This window comes from Hemicordylus capensis, chromosome 5 (assembly GCF_027244095.1).
Source record: "Hemicordylus capensis ecotype Gifberg chromosome 5, rHemCap1.1.pri, whole genome shotgun sequence".
Lineage (NCBI taxonomy): Eukaryota > Metazoa > Chordata > Lepidosauria > Squamata > Cordylidae > Hemicordylus > Hemicordylus capensis.
The window spans coordinates 43,000,287-43,023,202 of record NC_069661.1 but is presented as its reverse complement, the minus strand read 5'-3'; positions in this window follow the sequence as shown (position 1 = coordinate 43,023,202).

Here is a 22,916-nt window from a genome sequence, read left to right as displayed (position 1 = left end):
TTACATTTAAAAGTAACAGTAACAGTGATAATCAGATCAACCTACTGCATATCAAACAGGAGGGCTGGTGAATTATTCATTGTGTATAAAATACCCAAGGTATTCTACTTAATTCTATTTGTGAATTGTTAATGAATCATTCTTGTTATCTGTAATTATACACTACAAATGACTTGCTATATAATTTGTACAAACAAATGTTAGCCTGTGGGTGCTTGGCAAATTATACTCTTTGGCATCAATCCTGGACACAATTACACATGGGTAAGTACCATTAGTCTCAGTGGAATTACTTGCAACTGATAATTCTCAGGATCAGAGGCTCAGTTTGATGTTGAAGCCTCCCTGCAATTAAAGGGCCCACAAATTTTGGTTGGCCTTGGTAGTCAGTTGTTATTTGTGGCTGCCAGTGAACCTACCCTTCCAAGGGTAAGGGGTTGAGGGCGTCCTTTGGTCCCCTTGGCCCAAGTTGAGGGAGAGATAGAGTCTTAGTGTCTGACATTAATCTAATTTTCTGAGGCACTCAGAATATCTCCAAGCACAGGACAAAGTCAGAGTCGACACCCCGCCTCTTGCCTGAGTTCCGGGTTCAGAAGAGATGTAGCCTGCATTGACATGTAACATGAAACTGGAGTTTGCTGAACCCGCGGTTAATTTTTCAATCCATGAATAACATTGCAGGGGAGCCCTTCCCTCTTTCTGGTCCACCAAGGCTGCATACCAGCAAGCTCTGTAGCACTCACATTGCCAGACTGTGTGCAAGGTGTCAACATGTCCCCAGGGTAGCAGCCATTGGCCACCATCTTCAAGGGGGTGTGCCAAGTGCTATCATGACTTTGCAGAATGGTCTGCCTGCCCTTGGCATTGAAAGGGCATTTAAATCCCTTTAAATGCCATGCCATTCAAGCCCTTCTTCTGACAGCAATTTATATATTTATTTAACATATTTTTATACCGGTTACATATTTTTATACCAAACTTACATCTCTTGGTGGTTTAAAACAAAATAAAAACAGAAAGTAAAACATTAGTTAAGAACACAAACAAGAAATTTAAAACACAACAATTAAATTTTTTAAAAACAACATTAAAACCATTAAAACAAATATTAATTAAAAGCCTGGGTGAACAGATGCGTCTTTAAAGACTTTTTAAAAGCTGTCAGAGATGGGGAGGCTCTTATTTCACTAGGGAGCACATTCCAAAGCCTTGGGGCAGCAGTGGAGAAGGCCCATCCTTGAGTGGCTACCAGATGAGCTGGTGGCAACTGCAGATGGATCTCTCCAGATGATCTCAGTGGGTGGTGGGGTTCATGACAAAGAAGACGTTCTCTTAAATACCCAGGGCTCAAGCTGCTTAGGGCTTTATAGGTTAAAACCAACACTTTGTATTTTGCCTGGAAACATATCGGCAGCCAGTATAGCTCCTTCAATGCAGGAGTAATATGGTCTCTTCGAGATGACCCAGAGACCAACCTGGCTGCCGCATACTGGACCAACTGTAGTTTCCACATCACATACAAGGGCAGCACCACATAGAGCACATTGCAGTAATCCAGTCTGGAGGTTACCAGCAGATGTACTACTGTTTTGAGGTCGTTCATCTCAAGAAATGGATGCAGCTGGCGTATCAGCCGAAGCTGATAGAAGGCACTTCTGGCCACCGCCTCAACCTGGGATAATGGGGAGAGGCTTGGATCCAGAAGCACCCCTAGAATGCATACCTGTTTCTTCTGGGGAAGTGTGACCCCATCCAGAACAGGCAGATCAAAATCGTCTCTTGAGTTCCAACCCCACACAGTGAGTACCTCCATCTTATCTGGATTCAGTCTGTTTGTTATCCCTCATCCAGCCCATTACTGCCTCCAGGCAGGCACTTAGGGAGGTTATGTCTTCTCCTGATGAGGCTGACATGAAGAAATAGATTTGGGTGTCATCAGCATACTGATAGCACCCTGCACCAAATCTTCTGATGATCTCTCCCAGCGGTTTCATGTAGATGCTAAACAACATCGGAGACAATATGAAGCCCTGAGGCACACCATACAAAAGTTCAAATTTCGAAGAACAGCAGTCTCCAAGGGAGACCATCTGGAACCTGCCCGAGAGGTAGGAGTGGAACCTACCTGTAGGAGTGGAACCTACCTGCAAAGCAGTGCCTCCCACTCCCAACCCCCTCAGACACCCCAGAATGATACTATGGTTGATAGTATCGAAAGCTGCAGAGAGGTCCAAAAGGACCAACAGAGTCACACCTCCTCTGTCCATTCCCAATTGGAGATCATCCATCAGGCTGACCAAGACAGTCTCCACCCTGTAGCCAGCCTGAAAGCCAGTTTGAAATAGGTCAAGATAATCAGTTTCCTCCAAGACTATCTGGAGTTATGAGGCCATCACCCTCTCAATTACCTTGCCCAGCCACAGAAGGTTGGAGACAGGCCTGTAGTTGTACTGCCACTATCAGAAGGTCTCTGAAGTAGGGGCCCTAAAGCAAAATTGTCTCGCACAACCACAATTTGTGGCGGGAGGATCTTGGGGATGCTATTTTTCTATTACTCAGGAAAGGGAAGGGAACATGACGACTTCTGACGAGGGGGTATGTATATGAGAGAGGGCAAAGGATCCTGGGGTCTGGCCTGCTGTGACCAAGGATGCTTTTGCGATGGCTCACCCTGGCAAAGTAGACCAAACCACACTTCAAACCATGGCAGCTTGCTGTCAGAGGACTAGCACTCTCATGAGAGGATGAGTCTACTGGGGAGGACCTTAGGCTCTCCAACCTTCAATCTTTCATTGGACTGCACACTCATTAGTTGAGCTAACCAAAAAAAGGGGACCCGCTTGTGTGCCCCCCCCATATTCCCACTGGTTCCTGATATAACTTTTGCACAGTGGCTCCTCTCCTCTTCAGGGAAGCCTTGGATGCACCCCAAAGAGATTTTGATGCTCCAGGCATCCAGGCGTAGCCAGGTGGACAGACTGGGGAAACACGAGGACCATAGACAGATCTTTACTCTCATTCAAATTTCCTGGCTTTATAATAGCAACTCACTGTCCTTTGGTGAGAATTGTTTTTTTTTTAAAAATAATATTAAATTTCTCAGCTACTTAAACACAAACGAACCTGGAATGGATGCATCGTATTACTAGACTGCATTTTTGCAACCAGAACAATTGTTGTTAAAGATGTAACCACGATGGGCCCTGTGCACTTCTGATTTTCTGCTAATCTGAATTTGTACAGAATATAAAAATTCTGTATCTAAAATACATACATTTGCACAGAAGGATCTCCATTCCAAACTTAAATACCCAAAGACTGATAAAAAGAATCTTAGGAAGTGAATGTGTCAGTCTCAGACCAAGACTTGAGAAACCCAATTCCCCACTCAGTCATGACACTCTCTTAGTGACGTTGTAAAATAAAGTTGTGCCGTTGAGTCGGTGTCGATTCCTGGTGACCACAGAGCCCTGTAGTTTCCTTCGGTAGAATACAGGAGGGGTTTACCATTGCCATCTCCTGCAGAGTATGAGATGATGCCTTTCAGCATCTTCCTGTATCACTGCTGCCCGATATAGGTGTCTCTCATAGTCTGGGAAACATACCAGCGGGGATTCGCACCATAAACTTCTTGCTCCCTAGGCAAGTTACCTCCCCACAGGGCCTGTGTAAGGATAAGGGAGTGGGGGCACCTACACTTAGTTCCTTGGAAGAAGGGCAGGCTAAAAATGTATGGTAACAACAACAACAACAATAACAATAACAACAACAAATTAGTCAATAACATCTGTCTGACTGTAAACAAGAAATTAACATTATCATCATCATCATCGTCATCATCATCATCATCATCCATTTTTTAATATAGCCTACTTGCTTTATTTCTAGACTGAAAGACCAGTTTTAAAAAGAAGTGATCATAAACTACATATTGCCTGGTAGAGATGTGCGAACCGGTTCGGATCCGAACCGGTTCAGATCTGAACCGGTTCCGGTTCGGAGGTTCGGATCCAAACCGGACCACCCCCGGTTCATAGCAAATCGGATCCGAACCGAACCAGGGGGTGGTTCGGACAAAACCAAAACTGAACCACCCCCTCCTGGTTCGGACCCGGTTCGGATCCTAACCGAACCGGGCGAACCGGTTTTGTGCACATCCCTATTGCCTGGGTTTATTGAGAGATAAAGATTCGCAGCATCTGCTCCCCCACTCTCCTGTCTGAATTGGGATGTAATGGAGAGCACTTTCTCTGCAGACTATGTCCCCGAGGACTCAGGGCACTTCTGAAGGCAGAAGAGATCACTGCGCATGTGGCTGCTGCAGTAGTGCGGATGCTTTCTAAAGCACAGGAACATCTTCCTGGTGTCCCCATGCTGTGTTAGTCAGCCACACTTTATAGTATATGAAAAAGGTCATGCAAATCTTTTTGTGTTTTTTGCTGGTTTTGGCAACATACTTTTTGTCCATTATCATATATACAATTTCATGTGGTTAGAGATACCACAATGGTCACAACAGACAATATTAGCAGACCAGGATTTTAAAACCTTGCAAATTTACCAGGCAGTAAGCTCCAATGAATAAAGTGCAACTCAAACTGTGAGTAAACATTCATAGGAACTGTAATAATGCAATCCTCTGCACATTTACTTGGAAGAACTGTTGAACTCAAAGCGACTTAATTTCAGTCAATAATGCATAGGTTCAGGCTATTGGGGAAAAAAAATCTCACATTAAAAAAGTGAAAATCATGATTTGCTGTGGCATTTTCTTCTAAGGGACATTTGACCCTCAAGCTGCAGGGAAATATTTATCTCCTTCACACCCAGGGCATAACATCTTTGCTCCTTTATAGGTGCTAGTCACCTGCATCTTCATTATTATCATCAGGAATATGGCAGCTGTGGAAATGTGTTATTAGTCCATGCACTTCCAAAGACAGCAAGAAAGTGGTGTGAATTTTGTCAAGGAGCTGGTGTCAGACTGTCAGCAGTTTCCCAGATACAATCAAATTGGATCAAATATTCTGAAGCTGTCTAGCACATCGACACTGCTACCTATTAAACTGACTGGTGGCCATCTGTGTATATTTCTGTTGCCTGTATTGCTCTATTGCTCTTATTACAGGATGGAGTCAACTCCAAATACTACAGTGGCGAACCAGAAACCTTTAGACAGCAGAATTAGAGAAAAGTATTTTGGTATAAATATTTAAGTATGTATGCTATGCAATTTTTAAAAGTCCTTTGCACTCATTCACTGAACACTTTCCCTATGCCCACCTCTCTATGTTCCATGTTGCTGTTACTCTGTTATGACCTTTGGCTAAACACATGTACAGTAGGCTCTGATCAGATTAAGAACATAAGTACATAAGAACAGCCCTGCTGGATCAAGCCCAAGGCCCATCTAGTCCAGCATCCTGTTCACACAGTGGCCCACCAGATGCCGCTGGAAGCCTACAGGCAGGATTTGAAGGGCTTGCCCTCTCTCCTGCTGTTACTCCCCTGCAACTGGTACTCAGAGGCATCCTGCCTTTGAGGCTGGAGCTGGCCTATAGCCCTCCTATTGACCAAATATGCAGGTGTTCGGAGCAGTGAAAGCTGACACAACCCTGCTTCCCCTTCCATGTTTGGTCCAATCCTCCCCAACATGGTGGTGGTGGTGGGGGGGTTCTTGGCCTTAGAAAAGGCACAAGGCATGCTGGAACCAGCCATTGATTGGAGGGCCATCAGTGGGTGGGGCCTGGGCTGCTGTTGCTACTTCCAGTCTGCCCCAAACTCAGTCCTTTCTCAGTCAGTGATCCCTCCCACCCATCCCTGGTTATAGTGTGGGCTTCAGCTGGTCACCCCTGGGGGGGGCAGTAGGCATTTTTTTTAACCCTTGACAGGTTGGCTTTAGTTGGGGGCCTTTTTTGCCTACCTCACATTATATGCCTTAGTTAGTTAGTTAGTTGGTCCCTTGGGCAGGTACAGTGCGGTTTCTTGGGTAATGGAGTTTGGGTGATCACCTTTCAGGCACATGCTCGGTGTAAGGAGAAGTCATTGCCAGTCCCTAGAGGCTTTCTGGATACTAATAGTTTCTGGTTGATGGCTTACTCCAACCTGTTAAGGGATTCAGTCCCCTCTAAGGTTTTCCGGTTTGGGGGGTGGCGAATCCTACTGCAGGTGCCTGCACATTTGGTGGGCTGAGATGGGCAGCAGGTGGCCTTAGGCCTGATGCTGCCTGGAACAGAGGTGTTTTGCCCTAGGTGCTTTGTTGTTTGGCTCACATGTAAGCAGCAAGTCTTGTGAACTGCACTTTTGGGGGTGGGGGTGGAGCCAATCCTATTTCTCTCTTTCATTGATTGCAATTAATAAAGTTGTGGCCCTATTTTAATCCTCATTTTCAAGAAATGTTGATGTCAAACTTCTTGTCATATCAAGGCTTTCAAATTATTTCTTGATGGTTTTACTCTTAATTTTTTGTATGATATTTGAGGATCTTTAATGATTAAATTGTTTTTCTTCAAAAATTGCAAATTGTTATGTTTTACTTCAGCTGGTTAGCCAAATCAAGAAATGTACACCATCTCTCTTGGCACAAAGCACCCTCTTCTAATGGGTACTGGAGACAGGACCTTCATGGTGATAGCTCCCTACTTGTGGAATTTCCACTCAAGAGGGATTTATCTCCTTCTGTAGCATTTTTTAAGAAAGAGGTTAAGACTTAAAAAAAAAAAAATCAGAAAAGGCTTTTGGTTTTATGAGGTGTGCTGTGTTTTTATTACTTTTTAATTGCTGATGTTTCAATCTATAATTTGTCTTATTTATATCAACAATCAGTATCTTTATTATGGAAGATTAAAACTATGAAAATATAGTTTAAAAACAGTCTGTGTCTGTGAGGGCTGTGAAGACAGTGCCTATAGAATTAGAAGATGATAATACTAAAATCATATTGCTTTCAAACTAAGAACTATGAAAAGCTATAAAATTGGTTAATTTTTTTTAAAAAAAATGCAATAAGATAAGGTCAAAAAATAGAAGCTATGAGATTAACAGCTATATTGATAACAACAGCCTATGTCTATGACGGCAGTTTGGAGGAGATAACATAAAAGTCAGAGTATTGCTGTAAAGTAAGATCTATAGAAAACAATAAAATTAGTTAGGGTTAGGATTAGATTTTAAATTAAAATTATGATAAGAACAGTAGGACTGGAGAGGAGATTAGAGGCATGGGTACAGGCGTGAGCCCTGTCAGGCCTGATTAACTCTTGTCAGCGGTCAGGTCCAGTGAATTTTGCATGCTGCTATGTGGAACTTGACAACATTATGTGTTATGAGGGAGCTGCAGTCAGAGAGAAGTAATGAGACATAGATCTAGCCTGTGTGGCCTGGCAACCTTGTAAGTAGTGGGAGGATGAAAATATTGCATATGTCTCTATAAAAAAAGGCAGTGAGGGAGGACATGGTTCAACTTGCCCAGCGTTTCAGAAGTTCAAGTGTTCCGGGAAGGGGATATTCCTATATCTTTCATCTAACATGGCTGAAGGGAGGATGCTGCAGTGATCTAGGATGAAGTATCTTCTGTGCTTAGGGACCTCTAGATGCATAAGATATGCAGAGGGTATCAGTATGTACCTTAGGCTTTCAGTGATGGGGAGGTTTGGGGCCCTGTCTAAGTCAGTTTGGTGCTCTGTGAGTCTTATTTATATGGTATAAATCTTAGTGTATTTTGCTTATTGTAAGCTGCTTTCTTGCCTCATTACTAAAAATGGAGTTAAAATAATTAAAATAAATAAACAAGAGCACAATAACACTTGAAATTCAGTTCTCCACTCTCATGATGCAGTTGTAATTATTGCTTAAAACACCAACTTTCTCTTTCATGTATTTAGAAAGTTCCTAGAGATTGTATGAGAGAGGTAGGTTTCATTTAGCTGGTCTCTTTCTAAGATCTATTTTAAGAAGTGTTTTCCCATGATCAGAAATCTTTTTATAACAGCTCTGCCTTCTACTAGCCAGTGTGGTGTAGTGGTTAGAGTGCTGGACTAGGACCAGAGAGACCTGAGTTCAAATCCCCATTCAGCCATGATACGTGCTGGGTGACTCTGGGCCAGTCACTTCTCTCTCAGCCTAACCTACTTCTCAGGGTTGTTGTGAGGAGAAACTTAAGTATGTTCCTCTGCGATCCTTGGAGGAAGAGCGGGATCTAAATGTAAAATAAATAAATAAATAAAATAAAAATATTTCCATATCGCTGCACATCTTCAGGTGTTGCAATGGAAATGTACCCAGTTTTTTTCTCCACTTCTTCCATGGTTTTGAAATGGATTATTCAGTCTTTCATTTTGGCTATGAGATAAATAATAGCCATGGAGTTTATTGTATTTGAAGGTCATTTTTTTGTTCTACCTTCAGCAAGATGTATTCATAAGATGACCAACATCTGTTGGGTAGAAACTATAAATTCTTTATGGGAAAATAATGGAAGCATTAGACAGAGGAACACAAATATGAAATACACTGCCATTAATTCCCCTTTTCCATTTCCAAAGTTCACAATCTGCCGGGAGAGATTTGTTAGAATGATTTATGTATTTAATTTAATCCATATAGGCAATAGAAGAGGTTCCCAAATGTTAAGCATACTGTGTGCATTGCAATCCCACAAATTTGCTCTGATCTCATTCTTTTCTACATGATGCATGGTTAGCAAAACATGTATTTAAGAAGCACAAGATCTTAGGAATCCAAACACTGGTCACCATAGCTCCTTGCACTGAAATGTAGGCCATTGCTCCTGTGTTTTGGGACAGGCATGCCGGAGGGTTTCAGGAGCATCACTGCATGCATAGAATTTGTCATTGAACTGCACAGTCATACAGATTTTCTAAGCACATTTTCAGCAGGTAATTTCAGATACAGTTACATTTGTCTTCATTTCTGTACTCAGCTACAGAAACCCAGTCCTATATGGTGTTAGACTTCATATTGCAGCTTAGCAGGAGGTTTAAAACAGATAAAAGAAAATACTTCTTAATATAACACTCAATGAATATATGGAATTTACTGCAGAACATTGGGTGATAGCTTTGTAAAAGCCTTGGACAACTTCATGGTGGAAGGTCCATCAGTGGCTATTAGTCATAGGCTAAATGGAAGACCCAGTTTCCTTGAGAAGTCCATAATACTGGGAAAGGTTGAAGGAAAGAGAAGAAGAGGACAACCAACAGCAAGGTGGATGAACTCGATTATGACAGCAATGAATGCATCTCTGAAAGACCTTAAAGACCAAGTTGAAGACAGATCACCCTGGAGAGAATCTATCTATGTGGTCACTAAGAGTTGATGCTGACTTGATGGCATTTAATCAATCAATCAATCAATCAATCAATCAATCAATGTTTAGAGGCAATGTGGAATACCAATGCTCTGTGAAAAATAAGGGGACAGCTGATCATACGTTGCATTTGAGCTTTCCAGTGGTATCTTGTTGAACACAGAGTGCTAGACTAGATGTCTTTAGTATGAGCCAGCAAGAGCCTACTTATGTTTTGGGCAAGATGCAGTCTGGACTGCTTTTTCCCCAAAGGTCTAGCACAAGTGTTCCAAGTCTTGTTGGACTACAACTCCCATCAAGCACAGCCAGTTTGGCTATGACCAAACTTTTGACCTCTGATGACCCAAGACTGGGAATCCCTGGTCTAGCATATACATTGAGTTGCCATGAAAACAGGCCCTTAGGTCTGTCCTAAAAGGACACATGAGCTTTTATTTTGAATAAATGAGTGACATAATGATATTATGCTGCTATTCCCCTCCCCCCTGATAAAGTCTATAATATATATGAACATAAACCATCCTTGATTTAGTGTCATATATTTTTCTTTATTGAAATGACTGGATTCGCTGGATGTCATTAGGAATAATTAAGAATAATAAATGTACCAAGCACCCAAACAATAATGGCTTTCATTTGAAAGAGGATTGTAAACATTTAGGGATAGTGACTATGATTTTGAGAGGGCTAGAGGTTAATATAAACCAGATTTTCTTATACTACTCTATTAGCCTAATGTCAAACAGTTAATTACTACGTTTGATTTTTTCCATTTAAAATAATTTCCACTGAGCCTTAGCATACTAACCAAAATACTTGAATGATGCCATTGCACGATGATTATTCAGAGCCATCAAGGGGTGGTTTTTTGGTGGGGTGGGGGGACCTTTATCTATGAATGTGCTCAAAAGGTAATGGTAGATCTTATTGTTGAATCGGGGTCTTTCTTGACTATTATTGGAATATATGTACAGTTTTTGCTCTGCGGCTTGTGTAGGTGTCTTCCCTTGAAACTGGGCTTTTGGGACCAGTGCTTATGAAACAGTAATCACATGGAGGTTGCTTTAAATTGCTTCCTGAAGTACCTTCATCACAAAATGGAAGCAAGCGATTTGTGTAGTGTATAGAAGGGGCAGGCAATATGTAGCTTGGGAGCTATTGGTAGGCCCCAGGCTTGTCTGAAGTAACGTTCTGGGCATTATAAGAGTATCTCCTTCTCCATTTGTTTTGAGGACCCTGAAGATGTACCTATTTCCCCAGGCTGTTAACTGAAATTTGAATTTTAAATTTTAATCTGTTTTTATCTATTGTGATGTTTTATCTGTTTTATGGATTTTAAATGTTTTATATATAATATTATGTTTTAATTTGTACACCGTCTAGAGATTTCTGTATCATGCAGTATAGCAATCCAATAAAATAAAATAAATGACTAAATTATGTCTTCCTTCTCCCTCCCTTCCTGTTTAGCCAGTAGTGCAAACCAGATTGCATAGCCAAGTAAGGACATGATTGGAAAGCTGAGTGAGGCCATTTTTAATCTCTTTCTCTCTCTTCCTCCCTCCCCTCTCTCTCCTGTCATTAGTTTCTCTCCAGTTTCTTCCCTCACAACCTCTCTTCCCCTGCAGCAAAATTCTCCTGAATTTCAGCAATTTTGATGTTAAAATCCCTTAATCTTTTGATGTCCGTTTTTGTACAAATGATTTTGTGACTGGCTGGACTTCCCCAAGCTGTTGTTTTGTGTTGCTAACTCTCAAGGTTCCCAAGGCAAAACAACAACAGTCTGCTTTAAGTCTGCCCACACCTGGTATACACCATTGCAAACCTCTCAGAAAAAATAGCAGCTCTGGGCTGCTTATTATGTCTGATGTGATATGTGGACTGTGATGATGCATGTCCAACCACACAGTGAAAATTGTACTACTGCTCAATGGAATTTATGGTTGAAAAAGATTTTTTTTAAAATAAACTCCTCAGAAAATACCAGAATTTCAGCTAAAAATCCCCATATTGCACTACCAGTGGCAAAAGTGTTATTGTAATAAATTAAATGTTTCCTAATTCTAGTTTTACATTGTTTTAATGTTTTGATTTGTTTTATGTTGCTGTAAACCTCCTAGAGACATAAGTCTGGGGTGGTGCACAAATATTATACACACACACACACACACACACATAATTTGCACATGCGCACACACCCACACCCCATATATATTACATTGCATATATAATGGCGGATTGCAACAACATAATTTGATGTGATGAGATGCAGATAATTGGATGTTCACATGTCCAAGGAAATTTTTTTAAAATCCATCGCTACTTAAGAACTGGGGATCAATAAGGTATGAAACATTTATGTTGCAGTGCAGAACAGCTAAGAGATGTCCAAGATTACTGCTTGGGAATTCTTAATATAAATGTTTGACATGATGAGCAGTCTACCACTTCTGTAATGGTCCACCCCGGGGCTGCTGTTATGGGCTTCAAAGGCGGTTTTATTGCTGTTTTGAAGCATCCATTGTGGATACTACATTTCTGGAGAGTTCAGTATTCATGACGATGGTCAATAGTCATGTCAGTCAATGAATTTAGTTTTTTAAAGAGACAAAGGGAGGAGGAGTTCTAATTTATTCATTTTGTGAAATACAATGAACTACAGCTGCTATTTTGTAGAGAGAGAAATGAATTCATTTTCTATAACCGCTATTCATTGTCAGGAAGTGATAAACATTTCTAGCTTTTAGAGGACTCAGAACTCTGATGCTGCAATCCATTGCAGAGTTGCCCTTTAACGCCATTGAAATAAGTCAAGCATCACACTTAACTCTGTGTCTGTGCAAACTACCCTAAGTGAACTCTCTCACCTGCTGAGACTGATCCAAACAAACTCCAAGGCCAGACTGTGGGCAAAGCATCAACACATCAGCGGAGTGGCTGCGATTGGTCAAAATCTTTTAAGGGACATGCTGAGAATGATTGTGCATTTTTTAGCCATCCACCCACCCTCAGAATGGAAAGGGCATTTAAATCCCTTTAAATGCCATGCCATGCCATGCCATGCCATGCCATGCCAATGTTTATTTATTTATTTATTTATTTATTTATTTAACGTGTATACCACCCAAACTCTTGTCTCTGGGCGGTTGACAATTACATAAAAACAATTAACACAAATTTAAAAGGTTAAAGTGCCTCCCCCCCACACACACCCTCAGATGTTCCAGAAAGATACTATGGTTGATAGTATCGAAAGCCGCCGAGAGGTCCAAAAGGACCAACAGATTCACACTTCCTCTGTCAGTTCCCAACTGGAGATCATCCATCAGGCCGACCAAGGCAGTCTCCACCCCATATCCCGCCCTAAAACCAGTTTGAAATGGGTCTAGATAATCAGTTTCCTCCAAGACTGCCTGGAGCAGAGGCCACCACCCTCTCAATTACCTTGCCCAGCCATGGGAGGTTGTAAACAGGCCTATAATTGCTCAGTTCTGAGGGATCTAATGCAGGCTTCTTTAAAAGAGGTCTAATGATTGCCTCCTTGAGACAAGGAGGCATCCTGCCCTCCCTCAGAGAAGCATTTACGATTTCCACCAGGCCTCCTACAACAGCCTCCCTGCTAGATAGAACAAGCCATGTTGGACAAGGGTCAAGAGAAAAATTGGTAGGCCTCACCGCTCCAAGCAGCTTGTCCACATCCTCAGGAGTCACAAACTGCAACCGATCCAGTTGAACCACATAAGAGGTGTTGTCAGACACCACCAATTCAGATATTGACTTAATTGTGGAGTCTCCATCTAAGTTGGCCCGAATCCAAGAGATTTTATTTGCGGAAAATTCTTTAAACACATCACAGCGGATACCTGATGACTCCAAATACTGGCTCAAGGTATGATGGGGGGGGCAGATACTAGTCCCCTCACAGCCCTGAACAATTCCACTGGAAGTGAGTTCATAGAAGCAATACGGGCAGAAAGGAACCGCTTCTTTGCCGCACGTATCGCCTGAGCATAGATCTTTAAATGTGCTCTATGACATAATCTGTCAGACTCAAGTCGAGTCTTTCTCCACTTGTGCTCCAGTTGCCTACCTTGCTGCTTCATCCCCCATAGATCTTCCATATACCAAGGGGCCAGTTTTGAAGCAGGTCAGAGGGGATGCTTAGGAGCAATCATGTCTACTGCCCTGTTGAGCAAGTTTTTCCAATTCTCAACCAGGCCATCAACAGGATCACTGGCAGAGCCAACATTAAATCCCTCCAAGGCTTCTTGGAATCTTACCGGTTCCAATAACCTCTTCAGGCGGACCATTCTAATAGGCCCCTCGCCCCTGCGGAGGTGGGAAGTGGTTGTAAGTCCAACCTTAACCAGATGGTGGTCCATCCATGACAATGGGGAGATCGTAGGAGTCCCCACCCATGGAACACCACCCTGATCCAAGTAAAAGACCAGATCAAGGTATGACCTTCAATATGCGTCAGTCCAGAGACCACTTGGGATAGGCCCATAGCTGTCATGGCCGCTATGAACTCCTGAGCTGCCCCAGACAAATTGGTCCCAAAATGAACATTGAAGTGCTCCAGGACCAAAAGTCTGTGAGACTCCAACGCAAGTTCTACAACCAAGTCTGTGAGCTCAGTAAGGGATTCCGTTGGGCAGTGGGGTGATCGGTACACCAACAGAAGTCCCAATCTATCCCTGGTCCCGAAACTCAAGTACACACATTCAATATCTTCCGATACCCCAACAGGGACCCTGGTAAGTTTCTTCAGACAGCAATAGCACGACTGCCCTCCAAAGAGCTCTGCACCCAAATAGTCCCACACAAACATGATTTTGTGTGCGCGTGTGTGTTTGTATCGTGGAATATTTCCCTATTACTCAGGAAAAGTAAGGGAACATGAAGACTTCCTAGGAGTAGATATGTATATGCAGGAGGGCAAAGGATCAGGGTGGGGAGTATCTTTCCCACTGTGACTTAGGATGCTGTTGAAAGGGATCACCCCCGTCAAAGCAGTCCATGCAGACCAAACCACTTCTGTTCCACTGGCACCTTGCTGCCGGTGGGCTAACCCTCTCTTTAGAGGGTTAGTCTACTGGGGAGGATCATGGGGCTTTAAGCTACATATGTCAGAGCCTGGCCACTAGGGATGTGCAAACAGGTTCAGTACTGAACTGGTTGGAAGTCGAACGGGTTTGGTCTGAAGGCTTGAGGTCAAGCTGAACCATACCCAGTTTGGCTTGACCCCAGACCCAGATTTGTGGGGGTTCACAAACTTTTTTTAAAAATAATATTTTTAATTTAAAAAATTAAGAAATTTGGGGGTTCTCTGAGACAGCAGGGGCTAGTGGTCCGTGGAAGTATCCCCTCCCTTCACTGGCCTTCCATTCTTCAAAATACAGCCCATTCAGCTGTTTTTCAGCCTGTTCGGGCCTTTCCCGTGGCACGGCAGCCAATTTTGAGGCTTCCGTGCCTGCGCAATGGGCCTTTGCGTGGCCTGGGATGTGTGACCACCAGGTCCCCAACCACCAGGTGTGTGGATGGATCTTTAAACCCATTCAAAATCCCTGGGTCTGGTCCAGTGTTTCGCCATATGTAGTTCTGCCAGTGTGGGGAATTGTGGGAGAGGGGACAAGCTTAGAATGGGATGTGGCATCGTCTCTGTTGTCAGACAATGCTATAGTTGGATAGGTGACAGGAGGGGTAGGGCTGCTGCTTGGAGAGGCAGCCAGTGAGAAGCCATGGAGTGGCTGTGTATCCGGGCGGGTCTGTGCCACCATCTCTATGATTGTGGTTTGAAAATCGGCATGAAACTGTGGTTATGGTGGTGTCCGGAATCAGGTGTAATACTTCAGCAGCCAAACTGGAGGTCTCAGCGGTGAACCTTTGTGCAAAATTGGAGTATGGTGAGGCAAACCGCAGGTTGCTTTTGGTTCAAAACTGCAGTTCCACAAACTCATGTGTAATGGAGTTCCAACCTCTGCTCCATTTAACTCTGATTTTGTGTTATGTTTTAATTCGGCCTCTGTGTTGGCATATGGTTTGATGGCGTACGTTTCAACTCCCTTCAGTCAGTCTCCTTGTCCCTTTTGGCTATAACCCTTCCTGGGAGGCTTTCCCATATTTCTAGGTTACTTTTCAGAAGGGATGTAACTATCATTGAAGAAGTGGGGAACAAATGTCCCTGGGCCAACGTGGGAGGGAGGGAGGCAGAGGAGGGAGGGAGGCAGAGGAGGGAGGGAGGGATAGGAAACTGGCTGGGAAACAGCCTGCTCTTCACTCTCCTCTTCTGCTTCCCTGATGCAGTGCTGGCTCCTGATCAGAGTGTGGACAGTGTGTGATATTTGCAAAGAAGTGAGAGAAAAGGCATATCAATAATATTTTGGTTTTCACCATGTTCATATAGTACTTCTGCAGGTATTTCCTTCTTGTCTCAGGGTTCTCCTTCACTTATTGTCCCAGGGTCTAATTCAGTCTTCCTATGCTCCTGCTTTTCTATTCCAATACCAATTTTTCAAAAACTTGGTTGGCTAAGAAGGCAAATCCTTTTGTTGTGGAGAAAGAAAATCATAACGTTTCACTACCTCACTGAGCTGTTGGGTCCTCCAGTACTTGGATGATATAAATGTTCCCTTTGGCAGTTGCAAGTACTTGTGAACCTTCTGTTTCCTGTCTCTCAGAGGCATACAAGCAACAATTGGTGTGTGGCCAGGTGCAAAAAGACTGGCGGTTCCAATAGAGTGGCTGTCATGAGAAAGAACTCTTGCCAACATAAGTCCCTCTGGTATCCAAGATACCACATTTTCTTCTCATACGTAAGAACAGATATAAACGTTACCATTTTCTATTCTCTGTGGGCAGTTAGCAATTGTAATAGCAAGTGCTGTGTTTTGAAAACAGAACTAAAGAAGTACGAGTATATGTCACCTTTTCCTCTCTTAAAAAAAGGAGATTCAAGGAGCTGCTGCTGCTACTGTTAAGCAATTATATGATGCTGACCATGTGCTAGGTGCTCTACAAACCACAGAATGATACCATCTTGCCCAGAAGACTCAAAATTTGCATTAAATGGACAAGAAATACAGAGAGGAATGAGGGCAATGGGTCAAGAACGGATATGGAATTGTGGGGATGAGAGGCTGATCTTGGAGGAGCAAATACAATGGCTGGCATCCAGACTAGCACTTAGGGATGTACAAATCCATTCAGCATCAAATCAATTCAACTTGAACCGGGGTGATCGAGTGTTTTTACTTTACTTCAGGGTTGAAACAAATCAGCCAGATTTGGATCAAATCTAGATGAATCGATTTGACTTTTACTGTATGCGGGGGGGGGGGGAGGAAAGCTTCATTTAACTGCCTTTAAAAACAAAAACCAAGAGGTGCTGGGGGACCCCAAAATCTTAAATTATCTTGTGCGGGTCCTGCAGCCTGGGGGAGATGGCAACCCAACTCGCCATTCCCCTGTGGCTGCTGGCCCCTTCTTTGATGAAGAAGAGGTGCACAGAGGGACATTTTAACCACATCTGGCAGAGTAGTAACAAGGAGTGCTGGACTAGGACTTGGAAGACCCGAGTTCAAATTCCCATTCAGCCATGATACTTGCTGGGTGACTCTGGGCCAGTCACTTCTCTCTCAGCCTAACCTACTTCACAGGGTTGTTGTGAGGAGAAACCTAAGTATGCAGTAAACCGCTCTGGGCTCCTTGGAGGAAGAGCAGGATATAAAATAAAATAAAATAAAATAAAATAAAATAAAATAAAATAAAAAGCCTCTGCTCAGGCATGGGGAGACCATTTAAATGGCAGGTCTGGTTGCTGCCTCCCCACCGCTGCCAGCTCTGCACTTATGACCACTCCGCCAGGTGCCTCCACACAACTCTTCAGAGGAGTGGCAGGGGTGAGGGGGGTGGTGGGTTGGGTCTCTGCCCCCCCCCGCAGGCTCTGCAGTTACCGCTTCTTCCAGGAGTGGTTCAAAGGCACCTCCACACCTCTTCTTCCTCAAAGGGGGATGGCAGGTTGCGTCGCCACCTCCCCCTCATTGATGGCTCTGCACAAGGTAATTTTGAATTTCAGGGTGCCCTGGGGCATCTTTGTTTTTGTTTTTAAAAGCGGTTAAATGAGGCTCTACCCCCACCTCCATACACAGCACAGGTCAAATTGATTCAGATTCAATTCAAAACCAATCCAGTCCTAATTGAATCGATCTTGTTCCAAGCAGGTTATTTATTTATTTAGTTAGTTATTCACATTTCTTGTCCAGTTTATACTCAAAGGTCTCTGAGTGAGTTACAATAAAACCAATATAAAACCTAATTAGAATTCAACATCATAAAATCAAAAATACATTTAAAAAAATACAGTGACTGAGAGGGGAAGAATCACTACATCTCTAGTCAAAGGCCAGAGTAAAGAGGTGTGTCTTCACCATTCTCCTGAATGTGCACAATGCTGGAGCTTGGCATACCTGAGAGGGGAGGGCTTTCCACCACCTAGGGGCCACCACAGAGAAAGCCCTCTCATATGCCCCTAACCCTTTAACTGCTGGCAGTTGTGGCACTACCAAGAGGTTCTCTCCTACAGATCTCAACTGATGGGCAGGTCTATATGGGAGAAGGTGTTCCTTCAGGTATTTGGGGCCCAGGTTGTTCAGGGATTTATAAGTCAATGTTAAAACCTTGAATCAGGCCTGGTGGCAACTTGGCAACCAGTGTAGTTCCTTTAAGACTGGCGTGATGTGCATCCGGTCAGAAGTACCCAACAGCAGCATTGCTGTTGCATTCTGCACTAGTTGCAGATTCTGAACCTTCTTCAGGGGCAGCCCCACATAGAGCGCATTACAGTAGTCCATTCTGGAGGTTACCAGAGCATGGATTGCTGTGTACAGGCTATTTCTGTCCAGAAAGGCCTGTAGCTGGTGGACAAGCCTGAGTTGAAAATAGGTTCGATTTGTGTTTGAATCAAAACAACACATTTTGATTTGAACATGAAATGAATCACAATTTGAAAATTGTGCATATCCCTACTTGCACTGCTTCATGCGGCAGTGCTGAGTTCCAAGCAAGGCAGTCAGGGCAAGGGGCAGTTTTCTGGTTATCACCTATAAAACCCTTCAGGGTTTGGCATGTGTGTACCTTCAGGTCTGCCTCTCCCGGCAAACTTTGACCCACCCTGTGAGGTCGTCTCAGGTGGGCCTTCTCAGAGTTCCAGGCCCAGGGGAGGTACGTGGGGCCCATGCTCATGGGAGGGACTTCTCTGTTGCAGACCCCTCCTTATGGAACACCTTGCCTTCTGAGATTCACAATTCCCCCTCCCTTCTGTCCTTTAAGAAGCTTCTGAAAACTCATCGATTTTGCCAGGCTTTTAGTTTTTTGTGTGTTTGGTGGGGGGGGGGAGGGTTTGTGGTGTTTTGGTTTTTTTGTCTTTGCCATTGTTGTAATTTATGTAAACTGCCTTGAGTCTAAGGAAGTCAAGCAGTCAATAAATTTGCTAAATAAATAAATAAAGAATCACCCTTTTTTTCTGAAACTCCTCTCCTGCAGCAGGCCTTCAGGAGAGCCTCAAAGACCCATCTTTTTAGCCTGGCTTGTAATGATAGCTAGTTTTAATTTTAATTTTAATGTTTTAATCTGGTTTTAATGTTTTTTATTTTAATTGTTTATTATGTGTTTTTGATTTCAATGTAAACCAGCCAGATACACTGTAGGAATGGCAGTATATAAATTGAATGAATGAACAAGCCAACCCACTGTCCAGCATGAAAATGGGCCTCTATGGCTTTTGGTAAGGCTTTGTTTAAAAAGTGGATTTTGAAGAGCACTGAAACAAAAAGAAGGGCTGACATGAGGAGAATTACTCAGATTAATGCCATTTGGCACTTCCTAACTTATTCTTTTAATTTAAATCGGACTACTTTGAGTAATTTCCCTTATCATGTTAGCCAATGAAGGGTGTTTGGGTAAAAGGAGAGCATGGAGATGGGAGAGATTTGTTTTTTAAGTAGTGCTTAATTTAAAGTTAGACTTGTTCTCAGTGGCCTAATTTAGTGTCTACTAAAATCCCCTATATAGAGAAGTCCCATAGCAGCAGCTGCATGGAGGAAATAACTATGAGCCAATTGACCTCACAGAGACAAATGCAACAGGTGTGTGTGTGCGCGTGGGGGGGGGATGTAATGCTTAGCTCATGCATACCACTGCAGGAAAGATGTGTGGTCCCCACTGGCTCATACATCACTTCCTCCATGTGGCTGAAGCCAAGGGACTGCTCCACAAATGTGATTTTAGTGCATATGCACAAAGCTCTAGGAAACAGCTACTGCCTTGATGAAACAAATATGCCATCTGCTATCTTCTCTGCGATAACTGTGGGATTTAGAAATGAAGTTCAAACAAAGCAAGTCTACCAGGGATGCTGATATGCAGTGGACCCAATTGCTATAGTTTGCAACGTAAATTCACATCCTCTCACTGCCTGCATCCACTGATAAAGGCCCTTTGAAAGAAAGTGCACACAGATCATTTTCTCTTGGACTGCTTTTAGTAACTTCCAGCAAATATCAGTTACAGTGGCAAAAGAGGAAATTTTACCCAGTGCTGTTGACCTTCATGTAGCAAGGGGATTAGTGTCACTCAAACATATTAAAACAAAGTCAGCTCCTATGGGCAATTTCCTGGCGCAAATGGTCAGAAATGCATCACTGAAAAGTATGTTCAAAAATGCATTGATTAGTGGTGTGGACAGCACAGTTTTCAAAGGGACAGGAAGCTTTTTCATGGGAGATGCACGTTTCTTGAACTGATTCCCCCCCTCCCAACATAACAAATATTACAACAACTGTGGGTTTCTCAGAGGCACCTGGTGGGCCACTGTGTGAAACAGGATGCTGGACTGGATGGGCCTTGGGGCTGATCAAGCAGGGCTGTTCTTGTGTTCTTATATTCTTATAATCTGGATCCAGAGGAGGAGAAGTGGATGTATTTGATAGTAAGAAGTTTGTCAAGGGTGGGCGGAAAAAAAGACCACTGGTCAGTTTCTGATGGGCCATCTAGTGCCTGTTGGTTGCTAGAGTGCTTGGAATGCCAAGCAAAAGGCTGGTTGGACACTGCTCTGAGCAAGTAGCGTCCACCTTCACCCCCATTTCCTTTTTGAAGGGAGAAAGAGAAGAAACTTCTGGTAAATAGAATGTGTCCTGTGGTGGATTTAAAAAGGATTGGGGTGGGGATCAAGGAGAGGAGCTATATAAATATCAATTAGCCATAATCACCCACAATGAAACCTCCGTACTCAGAGGCTGTATACCTGCTAGTCAGAAAATTAACAGGTTATCTGGGAAAACAGCAAGGAATGGCTATCTCCATCATTAACAGAGCTTTTCTGAGGCATCTGGCTGGCTACTCTGGGAGATGGAATATTGGATTAGATTAACCATTGTCTAAAGCCCTAATCAAATGTTATACAATGCTGGCAGGAAACTCTGATTTCACACTGATGCAATTTGAAAACCCATCCTCCCTGCTCTTTAATGTCTTCAAGAAGACAATAGGGATGTGTGAACTGGTTCGGGGGATTTGGGGTTCAGGGGCTTGGTTCTGTGGTTCAGAGGTTCGGGTTAGAATCGAACACCCCTCCCCTGGTCCGGCTGGACTGAACCGAACCCACCGCCAAAGTTTGCGATTATTTTATTTATTTATTTTTAAATTACCTGTTGCCCCTTTGGGGGGCTTCCTAAAGGCCAGGGGGGTGTCCACAAAGGTTCCCCTTCCCCCAGCTGGCCTCTTAAATCACCACCATGGCCCATTTTAATAATCTTTTGTGGCCCGTTCAGGCCTCTGTATACTGGCACGGCAGCTATTTTGGAGGCTGCCACACATGCTCAAATGGCCTCTGCGAGGCCTGGCATGGCCTAGGGCCTTGCAGGGACCATTTGTGCATGCACGGTGGCCATTTTTACACCAGAGGCGAGGCCCTAGGCCATGCCATCCCTGCGAGCCTCTAGGCCATGCCAGGCCTCACAGAGCCTGCGCGGCGGCCTCCAAAATGAGCACACTGAAAATGCATTCCAGGCACAGGTAGTGTAGTGACATACATAGTAATACAGTGGTAGAGATACAAAGTTCCCAGTACAAAAAAGAATCTTCGTCCCACTATTGATCTGATGAAGACAGACAAAAATAGCATTACTCTGTAAATATCTGTATTTACTCAAATACAAGATGACTCTGAATTTAAAGACAAGCTCCATTAAAAATAGAGGTTAAATACATGTTGTACCCTTATTTACCCAAAAGGAAGAGGACCATGAATGTAAGATGACTCCATGATTTCTAACATGAAATTACTTGGAAAAAACTTAGTCTTGGATTCAGGTAAATACAGTAACTTGGTCCTGATCCTGCTCAGTGGATCTGCCTGCTCATCCAGACATTTAAATAATGGAAAAGAGGAGAAAACAATCCTTATGAAAAGTTTGTTTCGTGTGTGTGTGTGTGTGTGTGTGTGTTTTCTTTCTTTCTTTTTTTCTTTTTGCATGTGGGAGTCTTCCTCCTATGTGCCCCCTCTTCATGTAATCCAGATTTATTTATTGATCTCTCAGGCATCTGTACTAGGCTGCAGCAGCAAGACTAATGCATACAGAAGGCAACTTGGCTATTATGAGATTTGGTTGATACAGAGTTGTGATTATAGTGCTTTGATATGTAGTTATTTGCCCCAGGCCTTGCCAGCAGGGAAAACTACAGAATTAACTTCCTTCCCACTGTTCTGTTTTGTACCTTCGTTGGCTCCCACTTGAGAACACTGTCTGAAATGGAAATAAGTGATGACATGTGAAAGGACTCTCAGCATTTCCTTTACAGGTCAGAAACATGGTGCAACTGTTTTTACACTGTACTTGGTTCATATTTTTCTGAAGATTTCTCTTTTCATTCTGACACCAGACAAAGAAAGTTGCCAGTGAGATCACTCTGCTTATCATTTCTAAGGCATAATTGTCTTATATGACCCAGAGAAAGTAGAAGAAGAAGAAGAAAGCACACTCACAGAGAAAACATTGATGTAAACACAGTTTGTTAAATCGGCTCCGAACTGTACATTAATAGCACCATCTTGCCTATGATTAAAAAAAAGTGTAATGGTTTTGCCTGGGGATCCTTTCTTTTTTGTTTATCTCTGAACTTGTTTTGAGAATGGGTGTTCAGTGATGTACAGCTCTAACCAACTGCCTGCTCAATGATGCAAAGCCCCCAAGTTCATTAACCTTCACTAAAGACACCAAAAAATAAAGTTATTTTGATGAAGATAAGCCATCAAGGCCAGGTTAATGGCTTGGAAGAATGACATATAGAGTAACTGCCATTACCGCATGAGAAATGAACTCATAGCACTCATTCGGTGCCATTGTTACAAGAATGATTTCTTTGTCATAGTGTCTGTTACCAGAGGAAAAATGATATTAAGGTGCAATTTGTTCTATGGTACAACTTTACCTTTACCTTTATATGGGAATAATTTCCAGAGCAGGAAGAACATGGAACAAGTAATCAAATATACTACTGTTGCTGAGATATAATGAGAAATGTCCCTGGG